Source organism: Notamacropus eugenii, chromosome 3, assembly GCF_028372415.1.
Source record: "Notamacropus eugenii isolate mMacEug1 chromosome 3, mMacEug1.pri_v2, whole genome shotgun sequence".
NCBI classification, from domain to species: domain Eukaryota; kingdom Metazoa; phylum Chordata; class Mammalia; order Diprotodontia; family Macropodidae; genus Notamacropus; species Notamacropus eugenii.
This window is the reverse complement of record NC_092874.1, coordinates 149,624,082-149,638,170: the sequence shown is the minus strand read 5'-3', so window position 1 is coordinate 149,638,170 and position 14,089 is coordinate 149,624,082. Positions and strand designations below refer to the sequence as shown.

Here is a 14,089-nt window from a genome sequence, read left to right as displayed (position 1 = left end):
TTAATTTAAGTAATTAATTTATCTACAGAGGATTTGTGGGAAAAGATGGATAAGCATGCTACAGAATAGGAAGATGGAAGGATTGAGTTCAAATTCTGCCTCAGACACTTATTCACTATATAACCCTGGGCAGTCACTTAGTATCTTTGGCCCTCAGTCTATCAGAAAAATAAAAAGGTTGAACTCAATGACCTCCAAGATCTCTTTCTAGATCCAAATTTATTATCCTATATGTATGGTTTGTAACCTGTATCAAGGGAAAGATTGCCCGCAAGATCATAGATATTCCAAAATATAGAAGAAAGGAAATCAAGAAAACGTTTCTCAGAGTAATTGTTAGCATTATGATCATATCATGTATTGAGGCTTATGAAGATAAAAATTTTCTTACAGATTTGGAAGAGGGTTTGATTTAAAACCCCCCCAATAATTTTACAAAAGGGAATGAAGCTGAGTACATCTTAATTATCCAGAATCATACCTTTAATGGGGTAGAGGGCCTTGGTATTGTGTAATATAAAGTACAGTGGGCTGTGCAGAAGGGGTGGGTTTTATGGATGGCTCCACAATTTACTAATTGCATCACCATGAGAAGTGGCTAAGCCTCTCTGAGTCTTAGCTGTAAAATGGGAATAATAACTGTAATAGATTTAAAGATGGAGGAGACCTGAGAGTCATCTAATCTAATCCCCAAACTTTTTCAATGAGAAAAAAGTTAAGTTCAGAGAGGTTAAGTAATTTGCCCAAGGTCACACAGGTAGTAAAGGGCAAAGTCATGATTTCAATCCAGATTTTCTGACTCCAAATCCCACTATGAGTTTGGAAAACACTTAAGTGGAAAAGTGTTGTAGAAATTTAAAGTATTATTATTATTAATTATTCCCAATAACATGTCATTTCTGGATGGCAAAAAGTAAAGAAGTAATAATGCAAGTAATGATCTGTTTCTCTTTTCACTAGACTGTAAGGTCCTGGAGGGCAGGACAGTCTTTTGCCTCTTTTTGTATGTCTAGTGCTCAACACGGTACCTAGCACATAGTAGGTGCTTAATAAATGTTTATAATTAATTCTCTGTCAAATTCTATGTATTCAGTACATATGAGAATATATGGTTATCATTGCCGTGTTATCTCCAAGTCTGAATTGAGGTACTGAGAAAGAAGATAGCTCTCAAGGATCACCACTGAGGCAGTTTATTACCTTCAATCCATAGGCAAGCACAGGGGCTGAAGAGGGCACAAGGTGGAATGTGTATCTCAGAAGGTAACACAGAACTCTGAGTCTCCTTCTTCATGTCTGTTGTTTCGGGGAAGATTCACAGGGACCATGGGGGAAGACCTCAGGGATAGTCAATCAGTGGGTGGCCTGGACTGCAGTTCCCCCTGTTGATCACAAGAGCCTTGTGATTAGGAAAGATTGCTCACTTTGCATCCCTGGATTGGATGAAGTTTGCCAAACTAATTATAATCAGAAGACCCCTTTCATTAATTACCTAAATTAAGCCAACAACCAGTGATTAGAGTTTCCTGGCACATAGATGGGTCAATCAGTGATCAAACGTGGAGTCGCTTTTGTCATCTAGGATCTAAGCAATAGACCAGCCCTCACAGTACCAACATAGTAATATGGAACAACTGCAGGAAAGTATATATACTGACTTCTCTAGGATAGTAGACAAGTGTATGTGTTCCAGAGAAGAAAACTTACCAGTTCTGCATCTTTTTAGTTCTGATGTTGCCAGTGATCTAAAGATTTTCTTTGGTCAAGTAATTTAATACCTCTTGGGCTCCTCTCCTATAAAATGGAGTTAATAACATGATAAGCATATTGCATATATTAATGACTATTAGCAAATATTTGGAAAGCCATGCGTGAATGATGCTATGTAATATATTAAATATATCATAAGTTCATGGACTTTGTACATCTCTCTGAGTGTCTCAAAGTGCTTCTCAGACATTAATTCTCAAGGGCTCATTTCAAGGTGGATGTACAGGGATTCGCACCCTTGATAGCTTTATTGTATGAGACACTATCAGAGAATCACAGAACTATAGGATCTCAGAGCTGGAAGAAACATCAGAAGCCATGGAGTTCAACCTGTAGCTATACGGACATCTTTGTAATCCAACACCCTCAAGAAGTCATTCTTTACCTGAAGACCTCTGGTTTGGTTGGGGGCATGGGGGGGAGGAAGACACACCCACTACCTCTCAAGGAAACACATTCCATTGGTGGATAGTTCTTAATTGTTAGATAGTTTTGGTTTGGGGGGTTTTTTTATACTAGAACCAAAATTGTCAATTTCTCAATTTCTATGTTTTGCTTGTAGTGAACTATTCTGGAGTCAAGTCAAGCCCATCTTCCTTTGATCTAGATAACAGAAATAATAGCTTATATTTGTATAGAATTTTAAAGTATACAGAAGCACATAAACCAAATATGATTATTCCAATTTTATAGATGAGGAAACTGAGACAGTCACATATGTGACTCAGATATATAATTTACAAATTGCACTACTCAAAGAGCGTCCACAATTCCCCCACAGTCTCCCAGTAAAGGGCAGCTAGGTGGCACAGTGGATAGAGTACCAGTCCTAGAGTCAGGAAGATTCATCTTCCTGAGTTCAATCCATCCTCAGACACTTACTTACTGCATGACCCTGGGCAAGTCATTTAACCCTGTTTGTCTTAGTTTCCTCATCTGTAAAATGAGCTGAAGAAGGAAATGGCAAGCCACTCCAGGATCTTTGCCAAGAAAACCCCAAATGGGGTTACAAAGAGCCAGACATGACAGAAACAACTGGACAACAACTCCCAGTAAAGGATAAAATATCTGTACATAGACTTCATGCTTAATAACTAATATTTACATGTTGCTTTAAAGAGTACAAAGTGATTTTTCATATTGCACCTATTTCATTTGATCCTATGAAAAAATGATTATTTCTCTCTTGTATTAATAACTAATCACTGTATCAGGGTCAAGGTTTTTCCCCTTTTCTCCTTCATCCAGAAATCAACCAACGAGGGAAATCTGTTCTTCCAAGGGCATATAAACTGTGAACCTACATCCATAAAAGGGGTCTTTGGAATTTGAGTGTCACTGACCTCTTCTTACCAATAAACAAGCTAGTCTTATTAATAAAATTATTAAATTACCCAGAAATTATTTCTAGAACTTTTCAAACATCACACCTCACAACAACCTCATGAGCTAAGTACTATGGGTATTAGTGTCTCCATTTTTGAGATAAAGTAGGTTGTGACTTGCTCATGATTACAAGGCTGGTAAATGTCAGAGGCAAGACTCAAATCCAAGTCTGTTCTGACTAAAGATTCAAAAGTCTTTCTACTACACCACTGAATTATATCAGTGCTCTTGCTTCAAATCAGGTAAAATAGCAAAATAAAGTTTCCCCCACTGCCTGTGGAAGGTTTGTTTACCTTATTAAGTTCAATAGAGAAATTACTTGCTGCCAGTGAGAGGCTGGGGGATAGCTATTCTGGAATAGTTAAATGGAAGGATGAAGAGCTTTGTTTTTTAACACTGGATGAGATTTCTCTGGTACTGAAATTCTGTGTCCTTCAGAAAAGAAAACTGAGACAAGTGGTCACTTTAGCCATTAAGTAATGATATTCTGGTTTGGCAGGCTTCTACAGGAAGGGTCAGTTAATCTGTATGCTTTCATGGAAAGAGCTCTGGACTAGTAGTTAAGAGACCCAAGTTCTAGTTCTCTCTGCCATTAATTCACTTTACCTCTATGGGTCTTGGTTTCTTTTCTTTCCTTTTTATTTTAGTATTTTATTTTTTCCCCATTTACATGTAAAGCAAATTTTAATATTTGTTTTTTAAAATTTTGAGTTCTAAGTTCTCTCCTTCTCTCCCCTCCTTTTTCAATGAAAAGACAAGCAATTTGATATAGGTTATACATGTATGGTCATGGAAAACAAAAAAAGTTTCCATGTTAGTCATGTTGTGAAAGAAAACACAGACCAAAAAAAAAAAACAAAAACCCAAGAAAAATCAAGAAAGTTAAAAAAGGTATGCCTCAATTTGCATTCAGACTTTGTCAGTTTTTTTCTCCCCTGGGGATAGATAGCATTTTTCATCATAAGTCCTTCAGAACTGGTGTGGGTCATTGTATTGCTGAAATATATCATTCACGGTTGATCATCAATATTGCTGCTACTATATATGATGCTCTCCTGGTTCTATTCATTTCTCTTTGCCTCAGTTCATCTAAATCTTTCCAGGTTTTTTCTGAAACTATCCTGTTCATCATTTCTTATAGTATAATATTGTTCCATCACAATCATATACCACAGCTTATTTAGCCATTCCCTAATTGATGGACATCCCTTCAATTTCCAATTCTTTGACACTAGAAAAGAGCTGCTGTAAATATCTTTGTACATATAGGTCCTTTTCCTTTTTGTTTTTTACATTTTTGGGATACAGACCTAGTAGTGGTATTGCTGGGTCAAAGGGTTGGTTCCATGGTTTGATAGCCCATTGGGCATAGTTCCAAATTGCTATACAAAATGGTTGAATCAGTTCATAACTTCACTAATAGTGCATTAGTGTCTCAATTTTCCCACATTTTCCCCAACATTTGTCATTTTCCTTTTCTGTCATATGAGCCAAAATAATCATGATGAGGTAGTACCTCAGAATTGTTTTGATTTGCATTTCTCTAATCAAAAGTGACTTAGAGCATTTCTTCATACAACTATAAATAGCTTTGATTACTTTGTCTAAAAATTCATCAATTGGGGAATGGCTCTTATTTTTAATCTTAGTTTCTTCATATGTGAGATGGGAGTGATGGTCTAAGACAGTAAGGAACCTGCAGCCTTGGGGTCACATGTGGCCTTCTAGGTCCTTGGTTGTGGCCTTTTGACTGAATCTAAGTTTTACAGAACAAATCCTTTTGTTAAGGGGATTTGTTCTGTGAAGTTTGGATTCAGTCAAAGGGCCACACTTGAGGATCCAGGGGGCCACATATGGCCTCCAGGTTGCAGGTTCCTCACCCCTAGTAAGTGATCTGTAAGATTTCTTCCAGATCTACAATTCCAAGGTCTGACTTGGATGTTGTTGAATCACTTCAGTCATGTGACCCTATTTGGAGTTTTCTTGGCCAAGATCCTAGAATGGTTTGCCATTCCCTTCTCCAGCTCATTTTACAGATGAGAAAACTGGGGCAGACAGAGTTAAGTGACTTGGCCAGGCCCACACAGCTAGTAAGCATCTGAGGCCAGATTCGAATTTAGAAAGATGAGTCTTTCTGACTCAGGACTGGCACTCTGTCCTCTGTGCCACCTCTAGCTGCCCTGACTTGGATAACATAGCATAAACTGAGAACGGACCACTAGCCATCATAATTTTTAGCACTACAGCATCTAGGTAGCCCAGGAAAGAGCAGCAATCAAAGAGGTTAAATAATCCAAATTAATTTGCCCAAGGTCACAAAGCTAATAACTAGCAAAGGAGTTCACTGTGTCAAGACATCCTTCAGGAAACTCTTGTAAAGATAATACTCTCTCTGCAGCCACCCTCTAATATACCTATTTTATGTCTGAATTTTTTAAAACAGGGAACATCTTATTTATCTGATAAATCAATTGTTATTGTTTCTAAAAACCATTTATTTAGTAGTTCTTGATAGTTGTTGAAGGGGAAATTTCTTGTTGCCAGGAAAACCTCTTATTATCCCTTCATTATTTTATTAACAGTCTGTAATGCAAAGATCAGCCAGGACCTTGGGGACCTGCCCCTAACTTTGACACCATAGATCACCAAAGTGCTATATACTGAGGAAGTGAAAAAGATCTCCCTATCTCTATGCTTACCTTTCTGTCTCTGTCTCTGTCTCTGTTTCTGTCTCTGTCTCTGTATCTCTGTCTGTCTGTCTCTCTCTGTGTCTCTCTCTCCCTCTCTCCCTCTCTCCCCCTCTATCATCTCTATTTCTGTCCCTGTTTCTATAGAGATATATCTCCCTCTAAAATCATACTATCAGTATCCACTATTAGAAAATAGTTCTTTTGATCTGATGGGCAGAATTTTTAAAAGTAGAAATACCTCCCAAAAGAATCATCACATTGGATGCTTCATAGTCATTGATACCTTAGAGTGAAATTAAAAGAAAAATCAGATTGTTTTATTCCTGGCAGTTAGCAGAGATCCTAACATAAAGGTGAGATCCTGGACATAAAGGAATAGAAGTTCTAATGTTTGCCAGAAGTATGAGGCATCGCTTGGGGAAGGATGGCCCGAGGGAGAGGAAGCCTGTCCAATGGACAGTATGACAGCATTATTTACCTGATAAATGTAGGAGTGAGGATTATAAGAGATGAGAGAGGTGCAAAGAAAAAGGAAGTCACATTTAGCCAAAGAGAAATTTCATAGCACTGCCTGGGGTTGGCCATGCTTGGCAAATAACACGCCACTTATTTAATCTGTCATTTGAGAGCAGGACAAGTCTGGACAGTTTATACCTAAGCAGCTTGATTATGTTTTTCCTTTTCTCTTTTTGATTCCATTTACCTCTCTCTGTGATATTCAGCTCAAAGCAGTGAGATATGAGAAGTACCCTCATATTAGGACATAATCACATTGGACCATTTGGGAACCCAAAACTCCAGCTAGAAAATCTTTTCTCTCCCAGTAGTGCTCCCTCCTCCTAGAATTTATATTTATGTTTTTCCTGGAATTATTTCTGGCGCCCCAGCTGCACAAATTCTCACATTAGACTTTGACTCACATCCATTGTACACAAATGGTAATCACTAGGCCCATACATGAAGACTTTCCAGTTTGGCAGAACCTGCCAAGGCTTGTGTTCCCCTGGCATAGCCTTTGTGAACCTAGAGTCACCTCCACACCTCCACAAGGGAGTCAAGTAGGATTTTAATGAAATGCATATCAAAAGAGATTTCAGTGTCAGCACTGCGATAGTGATACATATAGAAATAATTTGTATCTTTAATTTTACTGCACAGCCCTGTATTAGGGATTGAGGGGAACATAAAGAAGAAAAGACATAGTTATTCATCTAGGTGGCAAGGTGCACTGAATGCTAGACTTGAGAGTCAGGAAGACCCGAGTTCTAATCCTGCCTCTAATAATTATAAGTTACATGACTCTGGGCAGGTCTGATATTTCTCATCTATAAAATGGGGATAATAACAGCCTCTACCTCCCAGGGTGGTTATGAGGGTCAAATAAGATAATATATGTACAGTGTTTCACAAGCCTTGAAGTGTTATGTAATTGTTCCCTATTGTATTAGTCCTGTCCCCGTGGAGGTGAGAAGGAAGGAACAATATTTTGGAGTATAGAATGGTGCTCTGGGAGGATAGGTCTGCAGAGAATCTGGCCAATGCTGTTAGCAAGAGACTTTATCCAGAGAAGGGAAACAGAATAAATTCAAGCTTCCTCCCACCACTGTCTAAGCTGTAGAGTTATAGGTTTTTTTTTTTAATTTTAAACAAACTCTATGTGTTCAGCATCTTTAAGAAGGAAGGGTACCACCCAAGCAAAAGATACAGAAAGCAGTGAAGACAATGGGACGGAATTGTCACTGGACTTCATTTTGACCATCTAACTCCCAGAATTTTTTCCCTGTTTTCAACCATTTCAAACACCCATTTCCTTATTTACTTATGAGATAATCTCAACTTTCCACTTCCTTTGCAACACACCCACAGGATCTTGTATTTGGCTATTTATCAGAGAACAAAATGAAGCAAAACAATCATTTTGGAAGTTAAATCACAAGTTGTATGTGACAGCTTTAATTTAGGTTTATTAAAAGAAAATAGACTTGTGGTTTCATTAGGATAGTGAGGTAGAGGTGGCAGAGGAGTCACCTGTACAGACCTGACTTACAATGTTTGAACATTGCCTGGAATACCCAGAGGTGAAACCAGAAGTGGGGAACCTGCCCAAGGTAGTATGGGTCATATGGGGGATTTGAACTTGGGCCTTCATGGATCTCTCTAGGACACCTCTCCATTAGGGTAGGTTGCCTCTCTTAAATTGATTTACCTCTGACATATGAAGGTGACCCTGACATGCACATCCTCTGAGACAGAAAGGTGAATGACCCTGGGTCAAGGTTATGTCATTGGAGAACTCATTTTAGCAGGTCCTATTAAACTGGAAAAGTTTCAGGTTGCCTGAAGGCCAAGTGAGTTGTGTTCAGGAGGCTTCATCATCAGAAGCCACAGCAGCTCACGAAACTGTCTGCTAAGGGTTTTGATGTTAGTAAAGAGAGTAGTCTTGAGGATAAAATTAGGACTCTGAGGCACTGACTTCCTGAAACTTGCTCTGGCTAATTTGTTTTTGCAACTCACTTCCTCGACAAAGTCTAGGAGTAATCAAAGAATGCTCAGATGTGACCACCCTCATATTTAAGGTTACTACATTTCTTGATACTTAGGCAAGAACCCTGGATTCTAGGAAACCAACATCATTTTAAGGAAGTGTGAACATTCTGTTCTTCTAGTTGATATTCTTTCCCCTCTTGCTGATGTCCCCAGCCATGTGAAAAGTCCTGGAGCAGTGGCACTCATTCCCCCATTTCCCCCTCCCCAATATCACATATATACAATATACCATCTGAAGCCTACTCATCTAAATAACCCCCTTGAGCCTCCATTTCTGGTTTGAGAGCCTGAAAAAAGGTAGCAGTGAAGAAGTCATTTTTTAGATCCTTGCACTAAGGATCTAAGGTACTCCATCCAAATATAAAGCAAATAAGAAGGGAAAAGTTCATGACTAGATGAGTGGTAGAAAGGATCACACAAAATAAAATGGATAATTTGGATTTTAAAATGTGCACATAAATAACATTCACATTATATAAGATACATAATATAATACCTGTAACATACAATAATATATAATATACATAATTTAAATCTAATGTAAAGATAGCTAGGTGGCACAGTAGACAGAGTGCGGGGTCTGGAGTCAAGAAGACTCTTCCTCCTGAGATCTGGCCCACACCTATTAGCGGTGTGACTCTGGGCAAGTCACTTAACCCTGTTTGCTTTAGTTTCTTCATCTGTAAAATAAGCTGGAAAAGGAAATGGCAAACTACTCCAGTATCTTTGCCAAGAAAGTGCCAACTGGGGACGTGAAAAGTCAGACACAACTGAAAAATGACTGAACAACAAAAATGTGGTAAAAATCAGAAAAGAAACAGATAACTTGGGAAAGCAATCTTTGCAGCTTGTTTCTCTGATGAAAGCCTCATTTCCAAGATTAAAGAGCCAATTCAAATTTATAAGACTAAGAGTCACTCCTCCTTATATGAATGGTCGAAGCACATGAACAGACAATTTTCTGAAGAAACCTAAGCTATTAACAATCATATGAATTACAGAAATGTAAATTAAAGCAATGTTAAGGTGCTGCTTCATAACTATCAGAATGGCAAAGATGACAAAAGAGCAAAATGATGAATGTTGGAGGGTCTGGCAGAGTGCATGCACACAAGGACGCTGTTGGTGGAGCTGTGAATTGGTCCAGCTGTTCTGGAAAACTCTTTGGAACTATGCTTAGAAAGTTACTGTTCCGAAAGGTCAAAAATTTCAGGAGAATTAATGAAAAAAAAATTCAAGGGAAGGTGGTTTAGTCATACCAGATCTAAAACTATATTATAAAGCAGCAATCATCAAAACTATTTGATACTGGCTATGAAACAGAGTAGTGGATCAGTGGAATTGATTAGAACTCAGGGCTGGGGAACCTATGGCCTTGAGGCCACTCATGGCCCTCAAAGTCCTCGTGTCCCTTTGACTGAATCCAAACTTCACAGAACAAATCCCCTTAATAAAATCATTAGGTACACAAGACACAGTAGTAAATGACTATAATAATCTATTGTTCGATAAACCTAAAGACTCCAGCTTCTGGGATAAGAACTCACTATTTTACAAAAACTACTGGGAAGACTTAGATAATAGTATGGCAGAAACTATGTACAGACCAACATCTCACACCATATACCAAGAAAAGGTCAAAATGGGTACATGATTTAGACATAAAGGATGATATCATAAGCAAATTAGAAGAGCAAGGAACAGTTTACCTGTCAGATCTATGGAGAAGGGGAGACTTTATAACCAAACAAGAGATAGAGAACATTATGAAATGTAAAGTGGATAATTTTGATTACATTAAATTAAAAAAGTTTTGCACAAACAAAACCAATGCCACCAAGATTAGAAGGAAAGCAGAAAGATGGGATACAACTTTTATAGCAGTGTTTCTGATAAAGACCTCATTTCTAAAATATATAGAGAACTGAGTCAAATTTATAAGAATACAAATCATTTCCCAATTGATAAATGTTAAAGGATATGAACAGTTTTGAGATAAAGAAATTAAAGCTATCTATAGTCATATGAAAAAATGCTCTAAATCACTATTGATTAGAGAAATGCAAATTAAAACAACTCTGATGTACCACCTCATACCTATTAGATTGGCTAATATGCCAGAAAAGGAAAATGATAAATGTTGGAGAAGATGTAAGAAAATGGGGACACTAATGCATTGTTAGTGGAGTTATGAACTGATTCAACCATTCTGAAGAGCAATTTGGAACTATGCCCAAAGGGCAATCAAACTGTACATATCCTTTGATCCAGCAATATCACAAGTAGGTCTGTATCCCAAAGAGAGCATATAAAGGGGGAAAGGACCTACATGTACAAAAATATTTATAGCATCTCTTTTTGTGGTGGCAAAGAATTAGAAGTTCAGGGAATGTCCATCAACTGCGGAATGACTGAACAAGTTGTGGCATATGAATGTAATGGAATACTGTTGTGCTATAAGAAATGACAAGCAGGATTCCTGCTTTCAGAAACACCTGGAAAGATTTACATAAACTGATGCTGAGTGAAGTGAGCAGAACCAGGAGAACATTGTGTACTGTAACAGCAAGATTGTATAATGATCAACTATGACTGACAACTCTTCTCAGCAATTCAGTGATCCAAGACTATTCCAATAGACTCATGATGGAAAATGCTATCCACACCCAGAGAAAGAACTATGAAGTTTGAATGCAGATGGAAGCTTACTATTTTCATTTTTTTTGTGACTTCCTTCACAACATGACTAATGTGGAAATATGCTTACATGATTGCACATGTGAAAAAAAGAAAAAAGTTACTGTTCCTATCATTTATACTACTACTAGGTCAGTACTCCAAAGAATTCAAGGAAAGAGGAAAATGATGTATATTTACAGAAATAGTGTAATAGTCAAAAATTTGGAAGACATGAATTGATAGTGGAAAGGAGGAGAACTAGGAGAATACTGTACATAACAAAACAACATTATAGAGAAAAACAACTTTGAAAGATTTTAGAATTCTGATCAATGCAAAGATAAACCACAAGATTCAAAGAATGAAGACAAAACACACTCTTCTCCTTCAGACAGAGAGGTAATGAACTTAAGATACAGAAAGAGATATACATTTTTAGACATGGACAATATAGGAATTTTTTTTTTAATTGGACCATGTAGATATATATTGAAGGATTTTTTTTAATTTGCTCAATGGGATGAGGCTAGTTAAGGAACAGATTAAAAAAAAAGTAGGGAGAAGAGAAAGCAGTTCAGAAGGATGTACAGACAGCAGTATAATTTTGAAACTGGTGCATGGAATTTGTATACTTTAAAAATGGAAACAACTGGTATGAAGAGGAGATTCACAGTTTCATATACAATTATATTCTTTTCCATTTATATGGAGATGTTCCTTCTCTCTTTTGGGGGGACATTTAGGTCCAAGATGAAAAAAGAAAGTTAAAAACAATAAATATTTGTTGATATTTTCTATGTGCAAAGCACTGTCGCCTAGCATAGGAGATAGAAAGTTAGTCTTATAGTTTGGTTATTCTTATAAATTATTTCTTTTAACTGTTCTCAAGATATTTTTGTTGCCTGACAGTACCTACTTGCTAATGCCTCAAAGTCTACTTTATGCCTTTGGTTTAAAGTTTTGATTCTTTTTAATTTAAAAACAATGTTTTTACAGCACCTTAATTTCTCTCTCACTCTCTCCCTCATCTCCCTCTATATATATATTAATATCCATAATACATATATATGTGGGCATATGTATATATATTTATATATAGTGTTCCACTCATAGTCCCTGCTTTTGCAAAGAAAAGAAGCAAGTGCCTTCTCATGTCTCTTTTTTGGGGTCAAGCTTGGCTATTAGAATTTCTTAGGAGTTTTAATTTGTTGGGGTTCTTTCCATTTACACTACTTACGTTGTGTATATTATTTTCCTGGTTTTATTTACTTTGTATCAACTCATGCAAGTCTTCCTATGTGTCTCAATATTTTAAAATTTTGATTCTTATTAAAATGCAGATACTCATGGAAAAGTCACTATTTTACATTAGGTGTTATTTGTGCCTTGGTGCAAACACTTTAAGAGGCCAGTATGGTAGTAGGCTGAGTAACTCTGGATAAGTTCTATGACCTCTATGGTCATAGAAGCAACCCCTGAGTCTTTATCTACTGGGTAATCCATAGGTTACCATCACAGATATAGGATTGTGAAGAGAATCCCTGCACTGAGAGTTCCCTATTTACATATCCTAACCATATTTGCTTGAACCACTTAGCATTCGCTTTCTGGGAGAGCAGATTTTGATAAGAAGGAGCAGGAAAGAGGCTTAGAATAGTGGACATTTAAGATAGTTGAAATAAGGAGTCCTTGAGTGGGGACAGAGTGCAAGAAAGCTAAAGTCTACACCACAGTTTTGAATTCAGTTGCTTACACTTTTTGGTTAAGAGAGCCTCCTTATGGGCAGGTTCCTTCTTTCTCTAGCACATTATTCAGTAGTTTCAGTCTGTCCAACTCTTCATGATCCCATTTGGACTATTTTTGGGGCAAAGATAGTGGAGTAATTTGCCATTTTCTTCTCCAGCTCATTTTTCAGATGAGGAAACTGAGGCAAACAAGGTTGAGTGACTTGCCAAAGTGTCTGAGGCCAAATTTGAACTTAGTTCTTCCTGCCTCCAGGCCCTGTGCTCTATCTGCTGCACCACCTAGCTGCTCTTTTCCTAGCATGGCTCCGCCATCCCTTTCGAAGCAGAAATGTTTAGTTAGGATAACAGTGGAGATCAGAGCAGGACAAACAGTCTAACAGAGGATGTAGAAACCATAGATTACCAGAAGAGTAATGAAACATGTAATATTAATAACTCATTTTTCTAGGAATTATACTTTAATAACATGATTCCCTCTCAGCAGCTGTGAGAGGTAGAAAGTGCAAATATTATTATTATTTTCTCTGTTTTATAGATGAGGAACTGAGGTTCACATGATTAATAGCTAGGAGAGGAACGTAGGTCACAGAATTAGATCCGCAGCATCAGCATGGAAGGGACCAAGAGGCCATTGTGTCTCACCTGTGCCTGAAGAAGAATCCTCTTTGCAACATATCTCACAAGGAGAAAGAAAAGAAGAAAACAAGCATTTATCCATCAATTACAATCAACATTTACTACCGACCTGTTGTGTACCAGGTGCTTTGCGCTATGCTAAGCACCTTACAAATATGATCTCATTGGATCCTCACAATAACTGGGAGGTAAGTGTTATTACTATCCCAATTTTACAGTGGAAGAAATTGAGGTCAAGAGGCTTGTCCAGGATCACACAGCTACTACCTGTCCGAGGAGGGATTTGAACTCAGATCTCCGAACTCCAATTCAAGCCCTCTATCCATTGTGTCACCAGTCCAGAGGAACAACAAACTACTTCCCAAAGCAGTCCATCTCACTTTTGAATTGCTCTCATTGGTAGGATTTTTTATTCTTTTTTATCAAAGCTAAACTTACCTCTTTGTATCTTCCACCCACTAGTCCTAACTCTGTTCTAGTCTCCTGATTCCACTGTCAGCAGGATGCTGTCTTTCCTTACAATCAGTTGAGAAATCTTCCCCCAAAAGAAAAGAAAATGGAAATAGAGACAAGAAAAAAGACACATTTCAGCAAAAGTAACCTGGCTTTCTTTCACTTTTCCCTCTGGCCCTACCC

The 14,089-nt window shown here is 37.6% G+C and overlaps 1 long non-coding RNA gene across 1 annotated transcript; it reads right to left on the bottom strand.

The window, feature by feature from the left end:
• Nucleotides 1-1,184: 1,184 nt before the first annotated feature.
• Nucleotides 1,185-14,052, bottom strand: LOC140533417 (uncharacterized). The gene is made up of 3 exons (XR_011976914.1): nt 13,892-14,052; nt 1,708-1,794; nt 1,185-1,382 (listed from the first exon to the last, which is right to left on the bottom strand). It is a non-coding gene; the product is annotated as an uncharacterized lncRNA (long non-coding RNA).
• Nucleotides 14,053-14,089: the final 37 nt, after the last annotated feature.